This window comes from Coregonus clupeaformis, unplaced genomic scaffold (genome assembly GCF_020615455.1).
Source record: "Coregonus clupeaformis isolate EN_2021a unplaced genomic scaffold, ASM2061545v1 scaf0540, whole genome shotgun sequence".
Classification (NCBI taxonomy): Eukaryota; Metazoa; Chordata; class Actinopteri; order Salmoniformes; family Salmonidae; genus Coregonus; species Coregonus clupeaformis.
In genome coordinates this window covers 9662-23564 of record NW_025533995.1, presented here as the reverse complement: position 1 = coordinate 23564, position 13903 = coordinate 9662, and the positions used below count along the sequence as shown (strand labels likewise).

The 13903-nt window shown below is 43.7% G+C and overlaps 1 long non-coding RNA gene across 1 annotated transcript; it reads left to right on the top strand.

The window, feature by feature from the left end:
* Positions 1–12648: 12648 nt before the first annotated feature.
* On the top strand, positions 12649–13536 carry LOC123485032. Its single transcript, XR_006658826.1, has 3 exons — positions 12649–12758; positions 12954–13049; positions 13467–13536. It is a non-coding gene; the product is annotated as an uncharacterized LOC123485032 (long non-coding RNA).
* Positions 13537–13903: the final 367 nt, after the last annotated feature.

Sequence of the window (13903 nt, the reverse complement as noted above, 5' to 3'; positions counted from 1 at the left end):
ATTCAACTGTCATATGTACCCCATCAGAACCCAAAATAGAAGCTTATTTTACTGCAATGTGTGTAAACAATGTAAATGTAATGAAAACAACACTGTATAACCTTAAAACATGGTTAAAACTGTAATTTTGATATCATGGATGGCCAGCTCTGTCTGAATTTGAGAGTGGTTATATTTCTCCAGGCCCATCCCTTAGTTTTTTACCAAAAGAGAGGTGGGGTGCCCGCTTTGTTATTGTTTCAATTAAGGATTCTAGCTTTAAAAGGTCTCGGTATAATGTTTTCTCCAATACATTCTGAGAACATTAAAAGGGATTCAATTTATACTGTACCTTCCAGCTTTTTTGCTTTGATAACAGGTTTTGCTCTTTAAAGTTGTTCTCACCTGACTGTCTCCATGTTGATTATGTTGTTAAGGCTGATGCAGACGGGTTTTACGTGGGCGATGATTATGGATATTTCTACTGGAATGAAGAACATGGCCATTGGGGTAAGCATTTCACACCTCTGTTGGGTCTTGGTTTAATCATTGTATTACCATTCCTTTATGGAAATGAGAGGATCAAGTTTCTGCTCTCATTCTTTTTACAGAGAGGTGGACCCTAAACAACAACGAGTACAACTATGAGTATGCGTACAAGTATGACCAGGATCAACCTGGTCAAGGGGCCAAATGGGAAATAGAGGCTGGTTCTTCTCAGATTGTCGATGCTCCTGCCCATCTCCCCCCTCCCTACTTCCTCTGATCTCCCTCAGCAGAGCCCACAGGAGCAGCCTGGATTCCTCGCAGCATCCCCTTGGCCTCTTGCAAAGTAAGCACTTTGTTCGTTAACACAGCATTGACATCTGCACAGCTACACAATCCACCAGATACATTCATTTTGGGATTTGGAGTGCTATGATTACACTGCCTTTACAGTGAAGTTGATTGAGATGTTGGACCAATGTAATGGAGTTTCAGATTACCTGGATTACCCAGAGTACCTAGATTGAGTTCAGATCTGAAATATAAAGACTGTTTCGTATCCATGGTATGAAGCCTCTTTCCACACATTCTAAACAACCTGGTGTGTTTCCTCTCCTGTAGCGTTGGGACTCTTGAGGAGATGATTGAGATTGCATGGCAGAAGTGTCAGGAGTACCAATCTAAGTTCTTCATGTGGTATTGTGTTACCCTGTTGTGCACACAGAGTAGGGCACAGGTACGTTTATTCGTTGGATGAGACAGCAGAGTTAGAATGAATGATGAGGGAGGGGATGATTATTATGGTTTGCATATTCATAAGTAAGCAAACAGATATGTTTTAGGCCATGCGTCTATTACATTGTAATTGATTATATGTTGTTTCTGGACTAAACTTCTCTTTCTATACCACTATCTATAGCCCATCTCTCCACCAGTGAAGCCCATCGTGGCTGAGCTGCCCATCTCTCCACCAGTGAAGCCCATCGTGGCTGAGCTGCCCATCTCTCCACCAGTGAAGCCCATCGTGGCTGAGCTGCCCATCTCTCCACCAGTGAAGCCCATCATGGTTGAGCTTCCCATCTCTCCACCAGTGAAGCCCATTGTGGTTGAGCTGCCCATCTCTCCACCAGTGAAGCCCATCGTGGCTGAGCTGCCCATCTCTCCACCAGTGAAGCCCATCATGGTTGAGCTTCCCATCTCTCCACCAGTGAAGCCCATTGTGGTTGAGCTGCCCATCTCTCCACCAGTGAAGCCCATCGTGGCTGAGCTGCCCATCTCTCCACCAGTGAAGCCCATCATGGTTGAGCTTCCCATCTCTCCACCAGTGAAGCCCATCGTGGCTGAGCTGCCCATCTCTCCACTAGTGAAGCCTGTCATATTTGAGCTTCCCATCTCTCCACCAGTGAAGCCCATCGTGGCTGAGCTGCCCATCTCTCCACCAGTGAAGCCTGTCATGGTTGAGCTTCCCATCTCTCCACCAGTGAAGCCCATTGTGGTTGAGCTTCCCATCTCTCCACCAGTGAAGCCCACCGTGGTTGAGCTGCCCATCTCTCCACCAGTGAAGCCCATCGTGGCTGAGCTGCCCATCTCTCCACCAGTGAAGCCCATCATGGTTGAGCTTCCCATCTCTCCACCAGTGAAGCCCATCGTGGCTGAGCTGCCCATCTCTCCACCAGTGAAGCCCATCATGGTTGAGCTTCCCATCTCTCCACCAGTGAAGCCCATCTTGGTTGAGCTTCCCATCTCTCCACCAGTGAAGCCCATCGTGGCTGAGCTGCCCATCTGTCCACCAGTGAAGCCCATCATGGTTGAGCTTCCCATCTCTCCACCAGTGAAACCCATTGTGGTTGAGCTGCCCATCTCTCCACCAGTGAAGCCCATCGTGGCTGAGCTTCCCATCTTTCCACCAGTGAAGCCCATCATGGTTGAGCTTCCCATCTCTCCACCAGTGAAGCCCATCGTGGCTGTGCTGCCCATCTCTCCAATTATGAAGCATGTCATGTTTGAGCTGAAGGGTCTGCTGAAGCAACATAAAAAAAGACAAAAAGACATGGAAACTTCAGTTCCACAGACCAAAACTACTCCACCTCCTCCCTGCCTATCGGATTATTTCCCTCCACCACAGGGTTGCCAAAGGGCCCAGAATTGGTTCGATTCACCTCCACCACAGGGTTTCCAAAGGGCCCAGAATGTCTTCCATTCACCTCCACCACAGGGTTGCCAAAGGGCCCAGAATGTCTTCCATTCACCTCCACCACAGGGTTTCCAAAGGGCCAAGGATTTCAAATATTCAATTTATCCAGGTACAACTACCAAAGCTGGGCCTGGAATATCAGACACTGCCCTGGCTCACATTCTCAGACCTCTCTCACCGATGTGTGTGCCGGAAGGTAAGTGACCTTTTGGATAGTAAATATCCTCTCTACTCTTGTAACAAGCCTGATTGGGCTGGTGAGCAAAATAATGTCCACCATTGACTACTCTATATCCTAACAGGGTTCAGACTTCAATTAACGTTTTTTTTCTCTAGCACAGGGTTTACATTTAGTTAACAATTGATTAAGACTCTCCTGAATTGTGTTCAGATTATGGTGAATCGGACTCTGTTGGGATCACATGTCCACCCCTGGGACTTCTACGTTTGTTGACTCTTCCCTGGACATTTTAAGGCTTTTTTTAGGTACTACATGATTTTATCCAGCTCACCTTTTTGCCACAACAATCCAAATTAATCTATTTTAGTCAATGTAATTCTGAGGTTGATATAAGTGCACCTTTTCAACAGTAAACTATGTTTGTGGTAAGGGATGTCACTAATTTTCTCTTTCTCACATAGGCTATTTTGCCATAAAAAAGGATGCAGTGGAGCATAGCATACTTAGAAAAAATTAATAAACTCAAGCATCTTGTGCTTATAATACTTCTCATAAAATCCAATGAGACAAAGTTTGCTTATGCCTGTTATTTATTCATTGTAACTACAGTAGATGTTAAACCAGCACTCCCACACTATCAGTCCATTGGATACCAAAGATACCAAAAGTATGTGTGAATCCATAGCCAGTTTAAATGTTTGTAGTTCTGTGATATTGGTATGTTTTTCTAAGAGGAATAAACCCACACAAATAAGGTGATGGACATCCCATATCAAGATTACATTGCCCACATAATTGATGTCCTGCTTTTCCCACCATTGCATGTGAAAACATAATCTCTCTATCTCAGACACGAAAAGAGTGATTCAACCTAACACTATCAGAGTCCCATTGTTGATAGACTAACACGTGGAGGACGTGAGCTGATGCTGGCTGCTGGCACAATGTCAGATCCAGACATATCCCTTAGGAGGTGGGTGGACTTGAGCTATCATTTCATCAGCAACAGGCCTGGCTATCTCCAAGACAGATTCAATCTCATGTTATCACTTTAGCTATCTGGATTATCTCGCTAATCTCGAAATCCAAAATGATATAGTAACAGGTCACTGAAAACGTACACATAAAGAGATTAGTGGTCATCAAAGTATGTACAGTGGGGGAAAAAAGTATTTAGTCAGCCACCAATTGTGCAAGTTCTCCCACTTAAAAAGATGAGAGAGGCCTGTAATTTTCATCATAGGTACACGTCAACTATGACAGACAAATTGAGGAAAAGAAATCCAGAAAATCACATTTTAGGATTTTTTATGAATTTAGTTGCAAATTATGGTGGAAAATAAGTATTTGGTCACCTACAAACAAGCCAGATTTCTGGCTCTCACAGACCTGTAACTTCTTCTTTAAGAGGCTCCTCTGTCTTCCACTCGTTACCTGTATTAATGGCACCTGTTTGAACTTGTTATCAGTATAAAAGACACCTGTCCACGACCTCAAACAGTCACACTCCAAACTCCACTGTGGCCAAGTCCAAAGAGCTGTCAAAGGACACCAGAAACAAATTTGTAGACCTGCACCAGGCTGGGAAGACTGAATCTGCAATAGGTAAGCAGCTTGGTTTGAAGAAATCAACTGTGAGAGCAATTATTAGGAAATGGAAGACATACAAGACCACTGATAATCTCCCTCGATCTGGGGCTCCACGCAAGATCTCACCCTGTGGGGTCAAAATGATCACAAGAACGGTGAGCAAAAATCCCAGAACCACACGGGGGGACCTAGTGAATGACCTGCAGAGAGCTGGGACCAAAGTAACAAAGCCTACCATCAGTAACACACTACGCCGCCAGGGACTCAAATCCTACAGTGCCAGACGTGTCCCCCTGCTTAAGCCAGTACATGTCCAGGCCCGTCTGAAGTTTGCTAGAGTGCATTTGAATGATCCAGAAGAGGATTGGGAGAATGTCATATGGTCAGATGAAACCAAAATATAACTTTTTGGTAAAAACTCAACTCGTCGTGTTTGGAGGACAAAGAATGCTGAGTTGCATCCAAATAACACCATACCTACTGTGAAGCATGGGGGTGGAAACATCATGCTTTGGGGCTGTTTTTCTGCAAAGGGACCAGGACGACTGATCCGTGTAAAGGAAAGAATGAATTGGGCCATGTATCGTGAGATTTTGAGTGAAAACCTCCTTCCATCAGCAAGGGCATTGAAGATGAAATGTGGCTGGGTCTTTCAGCATGACAATGATCCCAAACACACCACCCAGGCAATGAAGGAGTGGCTTCGTAAGAAGGATTTCAAGATCCTGGAGTGGCCTAGCCAGTCTCCAGATCTCAACCCCATAGAAAATCTTTGGAGGGAGTTGAAAGTCTGTGTTGCCCAGCGACAGCCCCAAAACATCACTGCTCTAGAGGAGATCTGCATGGAGGAATGGGCCAAAATACCAGCAACAGTGTTTGAAAACCTTGTGAAGACTTACAGAAAACGTTTGATCTGTGTCATTGCCAACAAAGGGTATAAAACAAAGTATTGAGAAACTTTTGTTATTGACCAAATACTTATTTTCCACTACAATGTAATTTTCTGGATTTCTTTTTCTCATTTTATCTGTCATAGTTGACGTGTACCTATGATGAAAATTACAGGCCTCTCTCATCTTTTTAAGTGGGAGAACTTGCACAATTGGTGGCTGACTAAATACTTTTTTTTCCCCACTGTAGGTTTGCATTAGAGTAATTTCAAGTCCAGATCAAACAGTTCCTCAAAGAGAAGGACAACATGACATGGTTGACCCACATCAGAGTAACTGCATAACTCAAGGCGATGTAGAGTTTCTGAGTGGCCAAAGACATGGCAAGCTGTTGTGTTTGAAAAGGAAAGGAATCTCCGGTACACTGGTTCTCGTATGATCCACAATGTGTATAATGGATCTCAAAACTCCCCTCTGTTTTCTATATATAGCATCCATTACATTTCAATCAATCAAAGAAATACACCAAACCACTCACATAAGAATACAAGTAAAATGTATGAGCTTTTATCTGAGGATCAATTGTATATTAAGTTGGACCTGTTTCATTTAGCACAAGTGAAACCAAACTCTTATCTGTGCTCCATCCAGTTCAGTAGAAACACATTTGTTTCCATCAACAAAGGATAAATGCTTACTGCCTCATTACTCACATGGCTGCTGATGTGACCTTTCCCAGGGATTTGTACAATACACCTTTGGGCGATAACAAAACAAGGGAAAGAGGACGGGATGGTGCACCACTATCCATGCTATGGAGGTCATTGCAACGAACTGCTGCCCTGTGATAGAGTCATTAGGTAAAATTTCCCTAATCACACAACTCGTCAGGAGGATGCTATGTTTTCAGAGGCCAATGGAGGTAGAGGACTCAATCAAACGTCACATAGCCCAGCATATCCAACCTTAGTTAGGAACATGCAGAATATTTTTTACAATTTTATTTCACCTTTATTTAACCAGGTAAGCCAGTTGAGAACAAGTTCTCATTTACAACTGCGAACTGGCCAAGATAAAGCAAAGCAGTGCGATAAAAACAACAACACAGAGTTACATATGGGGTAAAACAAAACATAAAGTCAAAAAATACAACATAAAATATATATACAGTGTGTGCAAATGTAGCAAGTTATGGAGGTAAGGCAATAAATAGGCTATAGTGCAAAATAATTACAATTAGTATTAACACACGGAATGATAGATGTGCAAGAGATGATGTGCAAATAGAGATACTGGGGTGCAAATGAGCAAAATAAATAACAATATGGGGATGAGGTAGTTGGGTGGGCTAATTTCAGATGGGCTGTGTACAGGTGCAGTGATCGGTAAGGTGCTCTGACAACTGATGCTTAAAGTTATTGAGGGAGATAAGAGTCTCCAGCTTCAGAGATTTTTGCAATTCGTTCCAGTCATTGGCAGCAGAGAACTGGAAGGAATGGCGGCCAAAGGAGGTGTTGGCTTTGGGGATGACCAGTGAGATATACCTGCTGGAGCGCATACTACGGGTGGGTGTTACAACAAGGAGCATATGGAATTAGAAAGCATTAAACACTTTTGATCCATTTATATTTTGAAACATGCACACCATGTGGTTGTACAGAATGTGTCCCCATATAATTAAATAGAACAGAATAGCCATTATTTTGCTGAAACGAAAGGCTCTGTGTATGGTGCAGTAGCTGTCCTTTCAGCACCACTCCCAATCATTAGGACGCTGGCGCCCAACTGGAAATCCACATGCATCAAAACATTTAGCCTATGTATCAATGCGCTTTAAAAGCAACATAACAATTTAGTAATTTTGCTGTAGTTCTATCTAATATTTGTTTCATTAATTAGTTCGTCATTAGTTCATTAGTTCGTCACCTCCCCTTTGTTACAAATGGCATACCCCACACCATCCAAGTCAACCTACATTTACATTCACACATTCTTGTATTCTGTCTTCAATCTCTAAGAAAGTGACGGCTTCATGTCTGAAACAAATCTGTTAATCCTTATGTTCTAGAGCTGGGGTTTAACATCTACCACCCTGTCTCAGCAGATAAGCAATCAGCTAACAGCAAAGCTAACATTTATTGGCGGTCATCCCTTGTGATTGAATCTGTCATTATAAGCTACCAATAGACACTGGTAATGCAGACAGACTAAACATTTCCTATGCACGTTCCCTATGCGTGTTCCCTATAGGTGTTCCCATAAATAGAACAGAATAGTAATTTAATGTGTTGCTGTGTGTTCCCTTGAAACCTATTTTGTCTTGTTGGCTAGGCCTAGGCTACTAGTGGAACATTTGCGGGAAATATTTAGAAACAATCAATCGAGACAAATGTGAGTGACCAAAACTTTACGATAAATTGTTTATTGATTTTCAATTATAAACAAACACAAGGAAGTGGCCAAATATTTGACTCAAATGAACAACCCGTCCCATGTCAATAGTGGTCGCGTGCAGTGTAATTACTTACATTATGACTCAAAGTAGAGTTAAAACATTTACAGAATGAGCTACAGAATCTCTGTGAGTTCCAATCTGACGATTAGTATTGTGACGTTACCTAGCCTATAAATAACCCCCGAGCAATCGATTTTCGTTTATTAGTAGCAACGAATTGTTTCTGGAGACTACTACTTGGATCACTCTTTGAAACCATTACGGTCTGTTGTTCCGGATGTTGGAGACCTTACCGTAAATTTTACCGGAGATGTTGGATAAATATATAATACTACTATAAGACGCGCTATTCAAACAGCAACTACATGCGCTGCGCACATTTTTTTTTGTGTGTGGGGCCGGGAGCGCACCCCACACCCTTTCGTAGCAAGCGCCGTGCTCTACCCGCTGAGCTACAGAGGACCACTGGATGGTGCGTCTGTGTTGAAGATTGGCTAACCATGGATCCAGCAACTATGGATCCATATAATGTGAGTAATCAAACACCTCACTCTGGAGCAGGGCGGTAGCGAGTAGCATATTTAGCTCTGGTTCAGGGCGGTAGTGTGAGTTTCTCCACACTATCACCATTGACCAGAGTTAGCAAGTACCCAGTGATTTTTGTTGTTGTTGATTTCAAGTTGAATTCACCTTAGTTGACAACTCAACCAAACTGAATTCCAAACTAGATGTTGAAATTATGTCTGTGCCCAGTGGGTTACTTAAGCAATAAGGCCAGAGGGGGTCTGGTATATGGCCAATATACCAAGGCTAAGGGCTGTTCTTATGCACGACGCAAAGGCACAACGCAACGTGGAGTGCCTGGACACAGCCCTCAGCCATGGTATATTGGCCATATATCACAAACCCCAGAGGTGCCTTATTGCTATTATAAACTGGTTACCAACGTAATTAGAGTAGAAAAAATAAGTGTTTTGTCATACCCATGGTATACGGTCTGATATACCACGGCTGTCAGCCAATCAGCATTCAGGGCTCAAACCACCCAGTTTATAATGTTCTTTATGTAACGTATTTCTCCAGGAAGTTCTGGCAACATTCAATACGTTTTCTTTTGGTCCATGGAATGTCAGTAGTATGATGTTACAGTCAGAAGATTCCAGGGACATAGGTCTAGGACTGGAAACGTTCCAGTTTGGTCCCCGTTTGGGATCAGGAGTTTTTCAAGATATTCCCAACGTTAGCTGTTTGGTTCCTTAAAACTAGAACCCTTAGTTGCTACATCCATTGTTGGACTTATTAATTAACCTCTACGGCAACTGGTTTGATACATTCACCTCTCTGAAGGTAAATAATGTGCGTTACATTCAGTAATCTTGCTCTGATTAATCTAAATTGTTCCTAAACAGCATTATTATATTGTGGCCTTTCTCTTGCATTTCAAAGATGATGGAACAAAAAAATATATAGAAAACACATGTTTTTTTGTTTGTATTATCTTTTACCAGATCTAATGTGTTATATTCTCCTACATTCATTTCACATTTTCACAAACTTCAAAGTGTTTCCTTTAAAATGGTATCAAGAATATGCATATCCTTGCTTTAGGTCCTGAGCTACAGGCATTTAGATTTGGGTATGTCATTTTAGGCAAAAGAAAGTGTACGATCCTTAAGAGGTTCATGATATATACCCATTTGATTCTTGAAGAATATAATTATAAATGCCTCATGATCTTAATTCAACTGTCATATGTACCCCATCAGAACCCAACATAGAAGCTTGTTTTACTCCAATGTGTGTAAACAATGTAAATGTAATGAAAACAACACTGTATAACCTTAAAACATGGTTAAAACTGTAATTTTGATATCATGGATGGCCAGCTCTGTCTGAATTTGAGAGTGGTTATATTTCTCCAGGCCCATCCCTTAGTTTTTTACCAAAAGAGAGGTGGGGTGCCCGCTTTGTTATTGTTTCAATTAAGGATTCTAGCTTTAAAAGGTCTCGGTATAATGTTTTCTCCAATACATTCTGAGAACATTAAAAGGGATTCAATTTATACTGTACCTTCCAGCTTTTTTGCTTTGATAACAGGTTTTGCTCTTTAAAGTTGTTCTCACCTGACTGTCTCCATGTTGATTATGTTGTTAAGGCTGATGCAGACGGGTTTTACGTGGGCAATGATTATGGATATTTCCACTGGAATGAAGAACATGGCCATTGGGGTAAGCATTTCACACCTCTGTTGGGTCTTGGTTTAATCATTGTATTACCATTCCTTTATGGAAATGAGAGGATCAAGCTTCTGCTCTCATTCTTTTTACAGAGAGGTGGACCCTAAACAACAACGAGTACAACTATGAGTATGCGTACAAGTATGACCAGGATCAACCTGGTCAAGGGGCCAAATGGGAAATAGAGGCTGGTTCTTCTCAGATTGTCGATGCTCCTGCCCATCTCCCCCTCCCTACTTCCTCTGATCTCCCTCAGCAGAGCCCACAGGAGCAGCCTGGATTCCTCGCAGCATCCCCTTGGCCTCTTGCAAAGTAAGCACTTTGTTCGTTAACACAGCATTGACATCTGCACAGCTACACAATCCACCAGATACATTCATTTTGGGATTTGGAGTGCTATGATTACACTGCCTTTACAGTGAAGTTGATTGAGATGTTGGACCAATGTAATGGAGTTTCAGATTACCTGGATTACCCAGAGTACCTAGATTGAGTTCAGATCTGAAATATAAAGACTGTTTCGTATCCACGGTATGAAGCCTCTTTCCACACATTCTAAACAACCTGGTGTGTTTCCTCTCCTGTAGCGTTGGGACTCTTGAGGAGATGATTGAGATTGCATGGCAGAAGTGTCAGGAGTACCAATCTAAGTTCTTCATGTGGTATTGTGTTACCCTGTTGTGCACACAGAGTAGGGCACAGGTACGTTTATTCGTTGGATGAGACAGCAGAGTTAGAATGAATTATGAGGGAGGGGATGATTATTATGGTTTGCATATTCATAAGTAAGCAAACAGATATGTTTTAGGCCATGCGTCTATTACATTGTAATTGATTATATGTTGTTTCTGGACTAAACTTCTCTTTCTATACCACTATCTATAGCCCATCTCTCCACCAGTGAAGCCCATCGTGGCTGAGCTGCCCATCTCTCCACCAGTGAAGCCCATCGTGGCTGAGCTGCCCATCTCTCCACCAGTGAAGCCCATCGTGGCTGAGCTGCCCATCTCTCCACCAGTGAAGCCCATCATGGTTGAGCTTCCCATCTCTCCACCAGTGAAGCCCATTGTGGTTGAGCTGCCCATCTCTCCACCAGTGAAGCCCATCGTGGCTGAGCTGCCCATCTCTCCACCAGTGAAGCCCATCATGGTTGAGCTTCCCATCTCTCCACCAGTGAAGCCCATCGTGGCTGAGCTGCCCATCTCTCCACCAGTGAAGCCCATCGTGGCTGAGCTTCCCATCTCTCCACCAGTGAAGCCCATCATGGTTGAGCTTCCCATCTCTCCACCAGTGAAGCCCATTGTGGTTGAGCTGCCCATCTCTCCACTAGTGAAGCCCATCGTGGCTGAGCTGCCCATCTCTCCACCAGTGAAGCCCATCATGGTTGAGCTTCCCATCTCTCCACCAGTGAAGCCCATCGTGGCTGAGCTGCCCATCTCTCCACCAGTGAAGCCCATCGTGGCTGAGCTGCCCATCTCTCCACCAGTGAAGCCCATTGTGGCTGAGCTGCCCATCTCTCCACCAGTGAAGCCCATCATGGTTGAGCTTCCCATCTCTCCACCAGTGAAGCCCATTGTGGTTGAGCTGCCCATCTCTCCACCAGTGAAGCCCATCGTGGCTGAGCTGCCCATCTCTCCACCAGTGAAGCCCATCATGGTTGAGCTTCCCATCTCTCCACCAGTGAAGCCCATCGTGGCTGAGCTGCCCATCTCTCCACCAGTGAAGCCCATCATGGTTGAGCTTCCCATCTCTCCACCAGTGAAGCCCATCGTGGCTGAGCTGCCCATCTCTCCACCAGTGAAGCCTGTCATGGTTGAGCTTCCCATCTCTCCACCAGTGAAGCCCATTGTGGTTGAGCTTCCCATCTCTCCACCAGTGAAGCCCATCGTGGTTGAGCTGCCCATCTCTCCACCAGTGAAGCCCATCGTGGCTGAGCTGCCCATCTCTCCACCAGTGAAGCCCATCATGGTTGAGCTTCCCATCTCTCCACCAGTGAAGCCCATCGTGGCTGAGCTGCCCATCTCTCCACCAGTGAAGCCCATCATGGTTGAGCTTCCCATCTCTCCACCAGTGAAGCCCATTGTGGTTGAGCTGCCCATCTCTCCACCAGTGAAGCCAATCATGGTTGAGCTTCCCATCTCTCCACCAGTGAAGCCCATCGTGGTTGAGCTTCCCATCTCTCCACCAGTGAAGCCCATCATGGTTGAGCTTCCCATCTCTCCACCAGTGAAGCCCATCGTGGCTGAGCTGCCCATCTCTCCACCAGTGAAGCCCATCATGTTTGAGCTTCCCATCTCTCCACCAGTGAAGCCCATCGTGGCTGTGCTGCCCATCTCTCCAATTATGAAGCATGTCATGTTTGAGCTGAAGGGTCTGCTGAAGCAACATAAAAAAGACAAAAAGACATGGAAACTTCAGTTCCACAGACCAAAACTACTCCACCTCCTCCCCTGCCTATCGGATTATTTCCCTCCACCACAGGGTTGCCAAAGGGCCCAGAATTGGTTCGATTCACCTCCACCACAGGGTTTCCAAAGGGCCCAGAATGTCTTCCATTCACCTCCACCACAGGGTTGCCAAAGGGCCCAGAATGTCTTCCATTCACCTCCACCACAGGGTTTCCAAAGGGCCAAGGATTTCAAATATTCAATTTATCCAGGTACAACTACCAAAGCTGGGCCTGGAATATCAGACACTGCCCTGGCTCACATTCTCAGACCTCTCTCACCGATGTGTGTGCCGGAAGGTAAGTGACCTTTTGGATAGTAAATATCCTCTCTACTCTTGTAACAAGCCTGATTGGGCTGGTGAGCAAAATAATGTCCACCATTGACTACTCTATATCCTAACAGGGTTCAGACTTCAATTAACGTTTTTTTTCTCTAGCACAGGGTTTACATTTAGTTAACAATTGATTAAGACTCTCCTGAATTGTGTTCAGATTATGGTGAATCGGACTCTGTTGGGATCACATGTCCACCCCTGGGACTTCTACGTTTGTTGACTCTTCCCCTGGACATTTTAAGGCTTTTTTTAGGTACTACATGATTTTATCCAGCTCACCTTTTTGCCACAACAATCCAAATTAATCTATTTTAGTCAATGTAATTCTGAGGTTGATATAAGTGCACCTTTTCAACAGTAAACTATGTTTGTGGTAAGGGATGTCACTAATTTTCTCTTTCTCACATAGGCTATTTTGCCGGAAAAAAAGGATGCAGTGGAGCATAGCATACTTAGAAAAAATTAATAAACTCAAGCATCTTGTGCTTATAATACTTCTTATGAAATCCAATGAGACAAAGTTTGCTTATGCCTGTTATTTATTCATTGTAACTACAGTAGATGTTAAACCAGCACTCCCACACTATCAGTCCATTGGATACCAAAGATACCAAAATTATGTGTGAATCCGTAGCCAGTTTAAATGTTTGTATTTCTGTGATATTGGTAGGTTTTTCTAAGAGGAATAAACCCACACAAATAAGGTGATGGACATCCCATATCAAGATTACATTGCCCACATAATTGATGTCCTGCTTTTCCCCCCATTGCATGTGAAAACATAATCTCTCTATCTCAGACACGAAAAGAGTGATTCAACCTAACACTATCAGAGTCCCATTGTTGATAGACTAACACGTGGAGGACGTGAGCTGATGCTGGCTGCTGGCACAATGTCAGATCCAGACATATCCCTTAGGAGGTGGGTGGACTTGAGCTATCATTTCATCAGCAACAGGCCTGGCTATCTCCAAGACAGATTCAATCTCATGTTATCACTTTAGCTATCTGGATTATCTCGCTAATCTCGAAATCCAAAATGATATAGTAACAGGTCACTGAAAACGTACACATAAAGAGATTAGTGGTCATCAAAGTATGTAGGTT